A 15,276-nucleotide genomic window follows, 5' to 3' on the forward strand; every position below is an offset into this window, starting at 1 on the left:
GTGACGGGAGGAGGGCCCGGCCGCCGGCCGCTTCTTCGGGCTTCCCCCTCGTCCCTGCCTCTGCAAACCGCCCCTCGACGATGCGGGGAAACCGGAGAAACTGAGGAAACAATAAAAGTAGTTTACTACTACTACTACTGATGGTATTTGTTAAGTGCTTAAGAGAAACTGAGGAAACGGTAGAAGTAGTTTACTGCTACTCTTCTACTAACGGTATTAAGTGCTTAAGAGAAGCTGAGGAAACCATAGAAGTAGTTTACTACTACTACTAGTGCTAATGGTATTTATTAAGTGCTTAAGAGAAGCTGAGGAAACAGTAGAAGTAGTTTACTACTTCTATTACTACTACTACTACTACTAATAGTAATAATGGTATTTATTAAGTGCTTAAGAGAAACTGAGGAAACGGTAGAAGTAGTTTACTGCTACTCTTCTACTAACGGTACTAAGTGCTTAAGAGAAGCTGAGGAAGCAATAGAAGTAGTTTACTACTACTACTACTGCTAATGGTATTTATTAAGTGCTTAAGAGAAGCTGAAGAAACAGTAGAAGTAGTTTACTACTTCTATTACTACTACTACTACTACTAATAGTAATAATGGTATTTATTAAGTGCTTAAGAGAAACTGAGGAAACGGTAGAAGTAGTTTACTGCTACTCTTCTACTAACGGTATTAAGTGCTTAAGAGAAGCTGAGGAAACAATAGAAGTAGTTTACTACCACTACTACTACTACTAGTGCTAATGGTATTTATTAAGTGCTTAAGAGAAGCTGAGGAAACGGTAGAAGTAGTTTACTGCTACTCTTCTACTAACGGTACTAAGTGCTTAAGAGAAGCTGAGGAAGCAATAGAAGTAGTTTACTACTACTACTACTGCTAATGGTATTTATTAAGTGCCTAAGAGAAGCTGAAGAAACAGTAGAAGTAGTTTACTACTTCTATTACTACTACTACTAATAGTAATAATGGTATTTATTAAGTGCTTAAGAGAAACTGAGGAAACGGTAGAAGTAGTTTACTGCTACTCTTCTACTAATGGTATTAAGTGCTTAAGAGAAGCTGAGGAAACAATAGAAGTAGTTTACTACCACTACTACTACTACTACTGCTAATGGTATTTATTAAGTGCTTAAGAGAAGCTGAGGAAACAGTAGAAGTAGTTTACTACTTCTATTACTACTACTACTACTACTAATAGTAATAATGGTATTTATTAAGTGCTTAAGAGAAACTGAGGAAACGGTAGAAGTAGTTTACTGCTACTCTTACTACTACTAATGGTATTAAGTGCTTAAGAGAAACTGAGGAAACAATAGAAGTAGTTTACTACTACTACTAATGGTATTTATTAAGTGCTTAAGAGAAACTGAGGAAACAGTAGAAGTAGTTTGCCACTACTATTACTACTACTACTATTACTACTACTAGTAATAGTGGTATTTGTTAAGTGCTTAAGAGAAACTGAGGAAACAGTAGAAGTAGTTTTCTACTATTACTACTACTACTACTACTAATAATGGTATTAAGTGCTGAAGAGAAACTGAGGAAACAATAGAAGTAGTTTACTATTACTACTACAACTACTAATGGTATTTATTAAGTGCTTAAGAGAAACTGAGGAAACAGTAGAAGTAGTTTACTACTACTCTTACTACTACTAATGGTATTAAGTGCTTAAGAGAAACTGAGGAAACAATAGAAGTAGTTTACTACTACTACTACTAATGGTATTTACTAAGTGCTTAAAAGAAACTGAGGAAACAGTAGAAGTAGTTTACTATTACTACTACTACTAATAATAATAATAATGGTATTAAGTGCTTAAGAGAAACTGAGGAAACAGTAGAAGTAGTTTACTATTACTCTTACTACTACTACTAATAATAATAATGGTATTAAGTGCTTAAGAGAAACTGAGGAAACAATAGAAGTAGTTTACTACTACTAGTACTACTAATGGTATTTATTAAGTGCTTAAGAGAAACTGAGGATACAGTAGAAGTAGTTTACTACTACTATTACTGCTACTACTAATAATAATGGTATTAAGTGCTTAAGAGAAACGGAGGAAACAAAGGAAGTAGTTTACTACTACTACTACTACTAATAATAATAATGGTTTTTATTAAGTGCTTAAGAGAAACTGAGGAAACAATAGAAGTAGTTTGCTACTACTATTACTACTACTACTACTACTACTACTACTAATAAAGGCATTTATTAAGCGCTTACTATGTGCCAAGCACTGTTCTAAGCGCTGGGGAGGTTACAGGGTGATCAGGTTGTCCCACGGGGGGCTCACAGTCTTCATCCCCATTTTACAGATGAGGGAACTGAGACCCAGAGAAGTGAAGCGACTTGCCCAAAGTCACACAGCTGACAATTGGCAGAGCCGGGATTTGAACCCATGACCTCTGACTCCAAATCCCGGGCTCTTCCCACTGAGCCACACTGCTTCTCTCTTCTCTCTTATCAATCAATCAATTGTATTTATTGAGCACTTACTACTACTACTACTACTTATAATGGCATTTATTAAGCGCTTACTATGTGCAAAGCACTGTTCTAAGCGCTGGGGAGGTGACAAGGTGATCAGGTTGACCCACGGGGGGCTCACGGTTTTAATCCCCATTTTCCAGATGAGGGAACTGAGGCACAGAGAAGTGAAGTGACTTGCCCAAAGTCACACAACTGACAAGTGGGGGAGGCAGGATTTGAACCCATGACCTCTGACTCCAAAGCCCGGGCTCTTTCCACTGAGCCACGCTGCTTACTGTGTGCAGAGCACTGTACTAAGCGCTTGGGGAGTCCAAGTTGGCAACATATAGAGACAGTCCCTACCCAACAGCGGGCTCACAGTCTAAAATGGGGAGACAGAGAACATCATCATCATCATCATCATCATCAATCGTATTTATTGAGCGCTTACTATGTGCAGAGCACTGTACTAAGCGCTTGGGAAGTCCAAGTTGGCAACATATAGAGACAGTCCCTACCCAACAGCGGGCTCACAGTCTAAAAGGTGGAGACAGAGAACAAAACCAAACATACTAACAAAATAAAATAAATAGAATAGATATGTACAGGTAAAATAAATAGAGTGATAAATTATTGAGCACTTACTGTGTGCAGAGCACTGTACTAAGCGCTTGGGAAGTCCAGGTTGGCAACGTCTAGAGACGGTCCCTACCCAACGGTGGGCTCACAGTCTAGAAGAGGGAGACAGAGAACAAAACCAAACATATTAACAAAATAAAATAAATAGAATAGATATGTACAAGTAAAACAAATAAATAGAGGGATAAATTATTGAGCGCTTCCTGTGTGCAGAGCACTGTACTAAGCGCTTGGGAAGTACAGGTTGGCAACATCTAGAGACGGTCCCTACCCGACAGCGGGCTCACGGTCTAGAAGGGGGAGACAGACAACAAAACCAAACATATTAACAAAATAAAATAATTAGAATAGATATGTACAAGTAAAACAAATAAATAGAGGGATAAATTATTGAGTGCTTCCTGTGTGCAGAGCACTGTACTAAGCGCTTGGGAAGTCCAGGTTGGCAACATCTAGAGACGGTCCCTACCCGACAGCGGGCTCACGGTCTAGAAGGGGGAGACAGACAACAAAACCAAACATATTAACAAAATAAAATAATTAGAATAGATATGTACAAGTAAAACAAATAAATAGAGTGATAAATTATTGAGCGCTTCCTGTGTGCAGAGCACTGTACTAAGCGCTTGGGAAGTCCAGGTTGGCAACGTCTAGAGACGGTCCCTACCCAATGGTGGGCTCACAGTCTAGAAGAGGGAGACAGACAACAAAACCAAGCATATTAACAAAATAAAATAAATAGAATAGATATGTACAAGTAAAACAAATAGAGTGATAAATTATTGAGCGCTTACTGTGTGCAGAGCACTGTACTAAGCGCTTGGGAAGTCCAAGTTGGCAACGTATAGAGACGGTCCCTACCCAACAGCGGGCTCACAGTCTAGAAGGGGAAGACGGAGAACAAAACCAAACATATTAACAAAATAAAATAAATAGAATAGATATGTACAAGTAAAATAAATAAATAAATAAATAGAGTGATAAATTATTGAGCGCTTACTGTGTGCAGAGCACTGTACTAAGCGCTTGGGAAGTCCAAGTTGGCAACGTATAGAGACGGTCCCTACCTAACAGTGGGCTCACAGTCTAGAAGGGGGAGACAGACAACAAAACCAAACATATTAACAAAACAAAATGAATAGAATAAATATGTACGAATAAAATAAATAAATAAAATTCAATCGTATTTATTGAGCGCTTACCGTGCTCAATAAACTTACTGGGCTTACTTACATTTATTAGCGCATAAAATGAGGATGAAGACTGGGAGCCCCACATGGGACAGGGACTGGGTCCAAACTGAGTAGCTTAAACCTACCCCAGCGCTTAGTACAGTGCCTGGCACATAGTAAGCGCTTTACAATTATCACACCACCCCCCCCAAATCGATTAGACCACCCCCATGCCTTGTTCATTCACTCAATCATTCATTCAATCATATTTATTGAGTGCTTACTGTGTGCAGAGCACTGTACTAAGCGCTTGGGAAGTACAAGGTGGCATTTTTACCTTGCATCTATTTCGGCACTCAGCCCCTAGTAATTTATTTATTTTACTTGTACATATCTATTCTATTTCTTTTATTTTGTTAATATGTTTGGTTTTGTTCTCTGTCCCCCCCTTCTAGACCGTGAGCCCGCTGTTGGGTCGGGAGCGTCTCTATATGTTGCCAACTTGGACTTCCCGAGCGCTTAGTACAGTGCTGTGCACACAGGAAGCGCTCAGTAAATACAATTGATTGATTGATTGATTGATAAATGTCATTTTGCTGCATGGCAGTCACTAGGGACCGTCTCTATCTGTTGCCGACTTGTACGTCCCAAGCGCTTAGTACAGTGCTCTGCGCACAGTAAGTGCTCGATTGAATGAATAAATACGATAGAGTATAAGGGTTTATTGCAATTATTATGGGTATTATGGCTTTTCCAAAGCCTTTTCCCGTCGTTCATCCCATCTTGGACCTCACGGCATCCCTGTGAGCTAGGAAGAGGGAGGAATTATCATTCCCACTATCATTATAGTGGGAAAACCCCGGCCTGGGGTTCGGAGGGCTGGGTTCTAATTCCAGTTCTGCGTCTTATCTGCTCTGTGACCTTGGATAAGTCATTTTACTTCTCCGGGCACCTGTTTTTTCATCTTCTTCTCCAAAATGGGAATTCGGTGACTGTCCACCCTCCGTGAATTCCACGTGGGAAAGGGACTGAGCCCCGCCTGATTATTGTGAGAAGCAGCGTGGCTCAGTGGAAAAGAGCCCGGGCTTTGGAGTCAGAGGTCATGGGTTCAAATCCCGGCTCTGCCAATTGTCAGCTGGGTGACTTTGGGCAAGTCACTTCACTTCTCTGGGCCTCAGTTCCCTCATCTGTCAAATGGGGATGAAGACTGGGAGCCCCCCCGGGGGACAACCTGATCACCTTGTAACCTCCCCAGCGCTTAGAACAGTGCTTGGCACATAGTAAGCGCTTAATAAATGCCATTATTATTATTATTATTATTATTATCATCTTGCATCTACCCCCGCGCTTAGCCGGGCACGTAGAGAGCACTTAACAAATAACTGTCTCTAAATTCATTCATTCATTCAGTCGTATTTATTGAGCGCTTACTGTGTGCAGAGCGTTTGGGAAGTACAATTTGGCAACATCTGGAGACGGTCAATCAATCCATCGTATTTATTGAGCGCTTACTGTGTGCAGAGCACTGGACTAAGCGCTTGGGAAGTACAATTCGGCAACATCTAGAGACGGTCAGTCAATCAATCATATTTACTGAGCGCTTACTGTGTGCAGAGCACTGGACTAAGCGCTTGGGAAGTACAATTCGGCAACATCTAGAGACGGTCAATCAATCAATTGTATTTACTGAGCGCTTACTGTGTGCAGAGCACTGGACTAAGCGCTTGGGAAGTACAATTTGGCAACATCTGGAGACGGTCAATCAATCAATCGTATTTACTGAGCGCTTACTGTGTGCAGAGCACTGGACTAAGCACTTGGGAAGTACAATTCGGCAACATCTAGAGACGGTCAATCAATCCATCGTATTTACTGAGCGCTTACTGTGTGCAGAGCACTGGACTAAGCGCTTGGGAAGTACAGTTCGGCAACATCTAGAGACGGTCAGTCAGTCCATCGTATTTACTGAGCGCTTACTGTGTGCAGAGCACTGGACTAAGCGCTTGGGGAGTCCAATTTGGCAACATCTAGAGACGGTCAATCAATCCATCGTATTTACTGAGCGCTTACTGTGTGCAGAGCACTGGTCTAAGCGCTTGGGAAGTACAATTTGGCAACATCTAGAGATGGTCAATCAATCCATCGTATTTACTGAGTGCTTACTGTGTGCAGAGCACTGGACTAAGCGCTTGGGAAGTACAATTTGGCAACATCTAGAGATGGTCAGTCAATCAATCGTATTTACTGAGCGCTTACTGTGTGCACAGCACTGGACTAAGCGCTTGGGAAGTACAATTCGGCAACATCTAGAGACGGTCAGTCAATCAATCATATTTACTGAGCGCTTACTGTGTGCAGAGCACTGGACTAAGCGCTTGGGAAGTACAATTCGGCAACATCTAGAGACGGTCAATCAATCAATTGTATTTACTGAGCGCTTACTGTGTGCAGAGCACTGGACTAAGCGCTTGGGAAGTACAATTTGGCAACATCTGGAGACGGTCAATCAATCAGTTGTATTTACTGAGCGCTTACTGTGTGCAGAGCACTGGACTAAGCGCTTGGGAAGTACAATTCGGCAACATCTAGAGACGGTCAGTCAATCAATCATATTTACTGAGCGCTTACTGTGTGCAGAGCGCTTGGGAAGTACAATTTGGCAACATCTAGAGACGGTCAATCAATCCATCGTATTTACTGAGCGCTTACTGTGTGCAGAGCACTGGACTAAGCACTTGGGAAGTACAATTCGGCAACATCTAGAGACAGTCAATCAATCGATCGTATTTACTGAGCGCTTACTGTGTGCAGAGCACTGGACTAAGCGCTTGGGAAGTACAATTCGGCAACATCTAGAGACGGTCAGTCAATCAATCATATTTACTGAGCGCTTACTGTGTGCAGAGCGCTTGGGAAGTACAATTTGGCAACATCTAGAGACGGTCAATCAATCCATCGTATTTACTGAGCGCTTACTGTGTGCAGAGCACTGGACTAAGCGCTTGGGAAGTACAATTCGGCAACATCTAGAGACGGTCAATCAATCAATCGTACTTACTGAGCACTTACTGTGTGCAGAGCACTGGACTAAGCGCTTGGGAAGTACAATTCGGCAACATCTAGAGACGGTCAATCAATCAATCGTACTTACTGAGCGCTTACTGTGTGCAGAGCACTGGACTAAGCGCTTGGGAAGAACAATTTGGCAACATCTAGAGATGGTCCCTACCCGACAGCGGGCTCACAGTCTAGAAGGGGAAGACAGACAGAATAAAATAGGTAGAATAAATATGTACAGTTGCCAACTTGGGCTACCCAAGCGCTTAGTACAGTGCTCTGCACCCAGTAAGCGCCCAATAAATACGATTGAATGTACGAATGAAAGACCATTAAAAAGCAACACAAAAAACAGTTACTTACGTGCCTTCCTCAGGGGCGGCTATTTGGGGTAGGGCCTCGGCTTCCTCCGGGATCGACCGCAGAGCCCGCCTGTCAATCAATCCATCAATCAGTCGTATTTATCGAGCGCTTACTGGGCGCAGAGCACTGTACTAAGCGCTTGGGAAGGCCAAGCTGGCAGGGAGAGGCCTCCTCACTCCTGCTTAAGTAAACGACGGGTTTGTTTGTCGGCGGAAGCGAAGTAGAGAGGCGAGGCTTGGGAATGCCCCTACGGGGAATGGGTCCGCCGCTTCCGATTTGGGCCTCGGAGGGCAATTAGGAGGTGGGATTATGGAATTCCGCCCTGGGATTGCCTCGGTTTCTCGGATGGCTGTTGACTTCCTCTAGTTCCCGGTCCCCGGAGCGGAGGACTCTGGGAGAGGCCGAGGGGAGACCGGAGCGGGGCGATGTGATCGTTAGAGCCATTTATGACAGTAATAATAATCAATCAATCAATCAATCGTATTTATTGAGCGCTTACCGTGTGCAGAGCACTGTACTGAGCACTTGGGAAGTCCAAGTTGGCAACATCTAGAGACAGTCCCTACCCAACAGTGGGCTTACAGTCTATACTATCAATCAATCAATCAATCGTATTTATTGAGCACTTCCTCTGTGCAGAGCACTGTACTAAGCGCTTGGGAAGTCCAAGTTGGCAACTTATAGAGACGGTCCCTACCCAACAGCGGGCTTACAGTCTAAAAGGGGGAGGCGGAGAACAAAACCAAATGTACTAACAGAATAAAATAAATAGAATAGATATGTACAAGCAAAATAAATAAATAATAATAATAATAATGGCATTTGTTAAGTGCTTACTATGTGCAAAGCACTGTTCTAAGCGCCGGGGTGGATACAAGGTGATCAGGTTGTCCCACGCGGGGCTCACAGTAATCACCCCCATTTTACAGGTGAGGTAACTGAGGCTCAGAGAAGTGAAGTGACTTGCCCAAGGTAACACAGGAGACATGTGGAGGAGTCGGGATTTGAACCCACGACCTCTGACTCCAAAGCCCGGGCTCTTTACACTGAGCCACGCTACTTCTCTATATGTATAATATTTTATGTGTATAATATTACGCATATAATTATATATTATATACATATGTATTGTCAGCTGTGAGACTTTGGGCAAGTCACTTAGCTTCTCTGTGCCTCACTTATAATAATAATAATAATAATGGCATTTATTAAGTGCTTACTCTGTGCCAAGCACTGTTCTAAGCGCTGGGGGGATACAAGGTGATGAGGTTGTCCCACGGGGGGCTCACAGTAATCACCCCCATTTTACAGGTGAGGTAACTGAGGCTCAGAGAAGTGAAGTGACTTGCCCAAGGTAACACAGGAGACATGTGGAGGAGTCGGGATTTGAACCCACGATCTCTGACTCCAAAGCCCGGGCTCTTTACACTGAGCCACGCTACTTCTCTATATGTATAATATTTTATGTGTATAATATTACTCATATAATTATATATTATATACATATGTATTGTCAGCTGTGAGACTTTGGGCAAGTCACTTAGCTTCTCTGTGCCTCACTTATAATAATAATAATAATAATGGCATTTATTAAGTGCTTACTCTGTGCCAAGCACTGTTCTAAGCGCTGGGGGGATACAAGGTGATGAGGTTGTCCCATGGGGGGCTCACAGTCTTCATCCTCATTTTACAGATGAGGTAACCGAGGCCCAGAGAAGTGAAGTGACTTGCCCAAGGTAACACAGCAGACATGTGGCGGGGTCGGGATTCGAGCCCACGACCTCTGACTCCAAAGCCCGTGCTCTTTACACTGAGCCACGCTACTTCTCTATATGTATAATATTTTATGTGTATAATATTACTCATATAATTATATATTATATACATATGTATTGTCAGCTGTGAGACTTTGGGCAAGTCACTTAGCTTCTCTGTGCCTCACTTATAATAATAATAATAATAATGGCATTTATTAAGTGCTTACTCTGTGCCAAGCACTGTTCTAAGCGCTGGGGGGATACAAGGTGATGAGGTTGTCCCATGGGGGGCTCACAGTCTTCATCCTCATTTTACAGATGAGGTAACCGAGGCCCAGAGAAGTGAAGTGACTTGCCCAAGGTAACACAGCAGACATGTGGCGGGGTCGGGATTCGAGCCCACGACCTCTGACTCCAAAGCCCGTGCTCTTTACACTGAGCCACGCTACTTCTCTATATGTGTAGTATATTATGTGTATAATATTATGCATATAATTATATATTATATACATATATATTGTCAGCTGTGAGACTTTGGGCAAGGCACTTAGCTTCTCTGTGCCTCACTTATAATAATAATAATAATAATAATAATAATAACGGCATTTATTAAGCGCTTACTATGTGCAAAGCACTGTTCTAAGCGCTGGGGAGGTTACAAGGTGATCAGGTTGTCCCACGGGGGGCTCACAGTCTTCATCCTCATTTTACAGATGAGGTAACTGAGGCCCAGAGAAGTGAAGTGACTTGCCCAAGGTAACACAGCAGACGTGGCGGGGTCGGGATTCGAACCCACGACCTCTGACTCCAAAGCCCGGGCTCTTTACACTGAGCCACGCTACTTCTCTATATGTATAATATATTATGTGTATGATATTATGCATATAATTATCAATCAATCAATCAATCATTCATTCAATCGTATTTATTGAGCGCTTACTGTGTGCAGAGCACTGTACTAAGCGCTTGGGAAGTCCAAGTCGGCAACATAGAGAGACGGTCCCTACCCAACGGCAGGCTCACAGTCTAGAAGGGGGAGACAGACAACAAAACATATTAACAAAATAAAATAATCGTATTTATTGAGCGCTTACTGTGTGCAGAGCACTGTACTAAGCGCTTGGGAAGTCCAATATATTATATACATATATATTGTCAGCTGTGAGACTGGGGGCAAGTCACTTAGCCTCTCTGTGCCTCACTTATCTCATCTGTAAAATGGGAATGAAGACTGTGAGCCCCCCGTGGGACAACCTGATCACCTTGTAAGCTCCCCAGCGCTTAGAACAGTGCTTTGCACATAGTAAGCCCTTAATAAATGCCATTATCATTATTATTATCATCATCATCATCATCAATCGTATTTATTGAGCGCTTACTATGTGCAGAGCACTGTACTAAGCGCTTGGGAAGTACAAATTGGCATCACATAGAGACAGTCCCTACCCAACAGTGGGCTCACAGTCTAAAGGGGGGAGACAGAGAACAAAAGCAAACATACTAACAAAATAAAATAAAATAAAATAAAATATTATTATATTATTATATATTTAAATTACAGACTATTAACTATGTATTTCTATTAATGTCCGTCTCCCCCTCTAGACCGTAGGCTTGCTGTGGGCGGGGAACGTGTCCGCCAACTCTGTTGTGTTGGATTCTCCCCAACAACTCTCGACCACCGGCTTAAAAACGTCTCGGCAGGTCTCCCCATCCCACCCACCCGTTCCCCCGCCTCACACTTCATAATAATAATAATAATGTTGGTATTTATTAAGCGCTTACTATGTGCCAAGCACTGTTCTAAGCGCTGGGGAGGTTCCAAGGTGATCGGGTTGTCCCACCGGGGGCTCCCAGTCTTCATCCCCATTTTACAGATGATGGAACTGAGGCCCAGAGAAGTGAAGTGACTTGCCCAAAGTCACCCAGCTGACAATTGGCAGAGTCGGGATTCGAACCCATGACCTCTGACTCCAAAGCACGCTGCTTCTCTAGGCCATGCTGCTGCTTAGTATAGGCTATAGTAATAATAATAATAACAATGACGGCATTTATTAAGCGCTTACTATGTGCAAAGCACTGTTCTAAGCGCTGGGGAGGTTACAGGGTGATCAGGTTGCCCCACAGCGGGTTCACAGTCTTAATCCCCATTTTACGGATGAGGGAACTGAGGCCCAGAGAAGTGAAGTGACTCCCCCAAAGTCACCCAGCTGACAATTGGCGGAGGCAGGATTCGAACCCATGACCTCTGACTCCAAAGCCCGGGCTCTTTTCCACTGAGCCACGCTGCTTCTCTAGGCCATGCTGATTCTTAGTATAGGATATAGTAATAATAATAATAATAATAACAATGATGGCATTTATTAAGCTTTTACTATGTGCAAAGCACTGTTCTAAGCACTGGGGAGGTTACAAGGTGATCAGGTTGCCCCACAGCAGGTTCACAGTCTTAATCCCCATTTTACAGATGAGGTCACTGAGGCCCAGAGAAGTGAAGTGACTCGCCCAAAGTCACCCAGCTGACAACTGGCGGACCCAGAATTTGAACCCATGACCTCTGACTCCAAAGCCCGGGCTCTTTTCCACTGAGCCACGCTGCTTCTCTAGGCCATGCTGCTGCTTAGTATAGGATATAGTAATAATAATAATAATAATGACGGCATTTATTAAGCGCTTACTATGTGCAAAGCACTGTTCTAAGCGCTGGGGAGGTTACAAGGTGATCAGGTTGCCCCACAGCAGGTTCATAGTCTTAATCCCCATTTTACAGATGATGGAACTGAGGCCCAGAGAAGTGAAGTGACTTGCCCAAAGTCACCCAGCTGACAATTGGCGGAGCCGTGATTCGAACCCATGACCTCCAACTCCAAAGCCCCTGCTCTTTTCCACTGAGCCACGCTCCTTCTCGGGGCCATGCTGCTTCTTAGTATAGGATATAGCAGAGATACCTATCTCCATCTCTATCTTTATATTTATCCCCATGTAATAATAATAATAATGGTATTTGTTAATCATCCAATCATATTTACTGAGCGCTTACTGCGTGCAGAGCACTGTACTAAGCGCTTGGGAAGTCCAAGTTGGCAGCATACAGAGACGGTCCCTACCCAACGGTGGGCTCACAGTCTAGAAGGGGGAGACAGAGAACAAAACCAAACGTACTAACAAAATGATAAATAATAAATAAATAATAATAATAAAACAGAGGAAAATAAATTGCAAGTAGATGTGTACTTAAATGTTGAGTGGGTGGGGTGAAGATCAGAGATGCGGCGTGGTTCAGTGGAAAGAGCCCGGGCTTGGGAATCAGAGGTCATGGGTCCCAAACCCGGCTCCGCCGCTTGTCGGCTGTGCGCCTTTGGGGAAGTCACTTAACTTCTCTGTGCCTCATTCTTTTAAGGCTTGGAGCGTATTATATCTGCCTCATCGAAAGCAAGGATTTCAAGGATCTGGTCATCGCCGGGGAATTTTTCGTGGAGGGCATCAGCGAACGTGAAATGCGAGTATTGCCTGGGGGACGCTCTGTTGAGCCCAGTCGTTATTAAGGATGCTCCATCTGAAGCCCTGATAGTGATAAATACGTAAAAAAACAATATAATATATTGTAGAATATATAGAACATAAAAAAAAACAATAGTTAAGCGCATACTATGCGCAAAGCACGGTTCTAAGCGCAGCGGGGGGGATGCAAGGTAATCAGGTTGTCCCCCGTGGGGTTCCCAGTCTTCACCCCCATTTTCCAGATGAGGGAACTGAGGCCGAGAGAAGTGAAGTGACTTGTCCAAAGTCACACAGCCTGCACGTGGCGGAGGCAGGATTAGAACTCATGACCTCTGACTCTGAAGCCCGGGCTCTTTCCGCTGAGCCAAGCTGCTTCCCTATATCTCTAGCCTGTCAGCTCCTTATGGTCAGGGAACGTATCTGCTAATTCTGTTCAATCAATCAATCAATCAATCGTATTTATTGAGCGCTTACTGTGTGCAGAGCACTGTACTGAGCGCTTGGGAAGTACGCTCTCCCAACCGCTTAATACAGTGCTCCGCATACAGTAAGTACTCAACAAATACTCACCCCGTTAAGGTCTAGAATAGATTTAGGATAATCCGATCACACACAACTCCCTCATCCCTACGGGCCTCACTATCTAAGAGGGAGGAAAAGCCGGAATTTTGTCCCCAATTTCCAGATAGGGAAATCAAGGCTTGGTTCAGTGGACGGGCTGGAGTTAGAGCCTCAGTTTCCTAATTAATCAATTAGTCAATGGTATATATTAATACAGTGCTCTGCACGCAGTAAGTACTCAACAAATACTCACCCCGTTAAGGTCTAGAATAGATCTAGGATAATCCGATCACACACAACTCCCTTATCCCCGCGGACCTCACTATCTAGGAGAGAGGAAAAGCTGGAATTTTGTCCCCAATTTCCAGATAGGGAAATCAAGGCTTGGTTCAGTGGACGGGCTGGAGTTAGAGCCTCAGTTTCCTAATTAATCAATTAGTCAATGGTATATATTAATACAGTGCTCTGCACACAGTAAGTACTCAACAAATACTCACCCCGTTAAGGTCTAGAATAGATTTAGGATAATCCGATCACACACAACTCCCTCATCCCCGCGGGCCTCACTATCTAGGAGGGAGGAAAAGCCGGAATTTTGTCCCCAATTTCCAGATAGGGAAATCAAGGCTTGGTTCAGTGGACGGGCTGGAGTTAGAGCCTCAGTTTCCTAATTAATCAATTAGTCAATAGTATATATTAATACAGTGTTCTGCACGCAGTAAGTACTCAACAAATACTCACCCTGTTAAGGTCTAGGGTAGATCTAGGATAATCCGATCACACACAACTCCCTCATCCCTACGGGCCTCACTATCTAAGAGGGAGGAAAAGCCGGAATTTTGTCCCCAATTTCCAGATAGGGAACTCAAGGCTTGGTTCAGTGGACGGGCTGGAGTTAGAGCCTCAGTTTCCTAATTAATCAATTAGTCAATGGCATATCAATCAATCAATCAATCGCATTTATTGAGCGCTTACTGTGTGCAGAGCACTGTACTAAGCGCTTGGGAATCAATCAATCAATCAATTCTATTTATTGAGCGCTTACTGTGTGCAGAGCACTGTACTAAGCGCTTGGGAATCAATCAATCAATCAATCGTATTTATTGAGCGCTTACTGTGTGCAGAGCATTGTACTAAGCGCTTGGAAAGTACGCTCTCCCAACGGCTTAATACAGTGCTCCGCACGCAGTAAGTACTCAACAAATACTCACCCTGTTAAGGTCTAGGGTAGATCTAGGATAATCCGATCACACACAACTCCCTCATCCCTACGGGCCTCACTATCTAAGAGGGAGGAAAAGCCGGAATTTTGTCCCCAATTTCCAGATAGGGAAATCAAGGCTTGGTTCAGTGGACGGGCTGGAGTTAGAGCCTCAGTTTCCTAATTAATCAATTAGTCAATAGTATATATTAATACAGTGTTCTGCACGCAGTAAGTACTCAACAAATACTCACCCTGTTAAGGTCTAGGGTAGATCTAGGATAATCCGATCACACACAACTCCCTCATCCCCGCGGACCTCACTATCTAGGAGAGAGGAAAAGCCGGAATTTTGTTCCCAATTTCCAGATAGGGAAATCAAGGCTTGGTTCAGTGGACGGGCTGGAGTTAGAGCCTCAGCCTCCTAATTAATCAATTAGTCAATGGTATATCAATCAATCATTCGTATTTATTGAGCGCTTACTGTGTGCAGAGCACTGCACTAAGCGCTTGGGAATCAATCAATCAATCAATCAGTCGTATTT

The sequence above is a fragment of the Tachyglossus aculeatus genome, unplaced genomic scaffold, assembly GCF_015852505.1.
Source record: "Tachyglossus aculeatus isolate mTacAcu1 unplaced genomic scaffold, mTacAcu1.pri scaffold_101_arrow_ctg1, whole genome shotgun sequence".
NCBI classification, from domain to species: domain Eukaryota; kingdom Metazoa; phylum Chordata; class Mammalia; order Monotremata; family Tachyglossidae; genus Tachyglossus; species Tachyglossus aculeatus.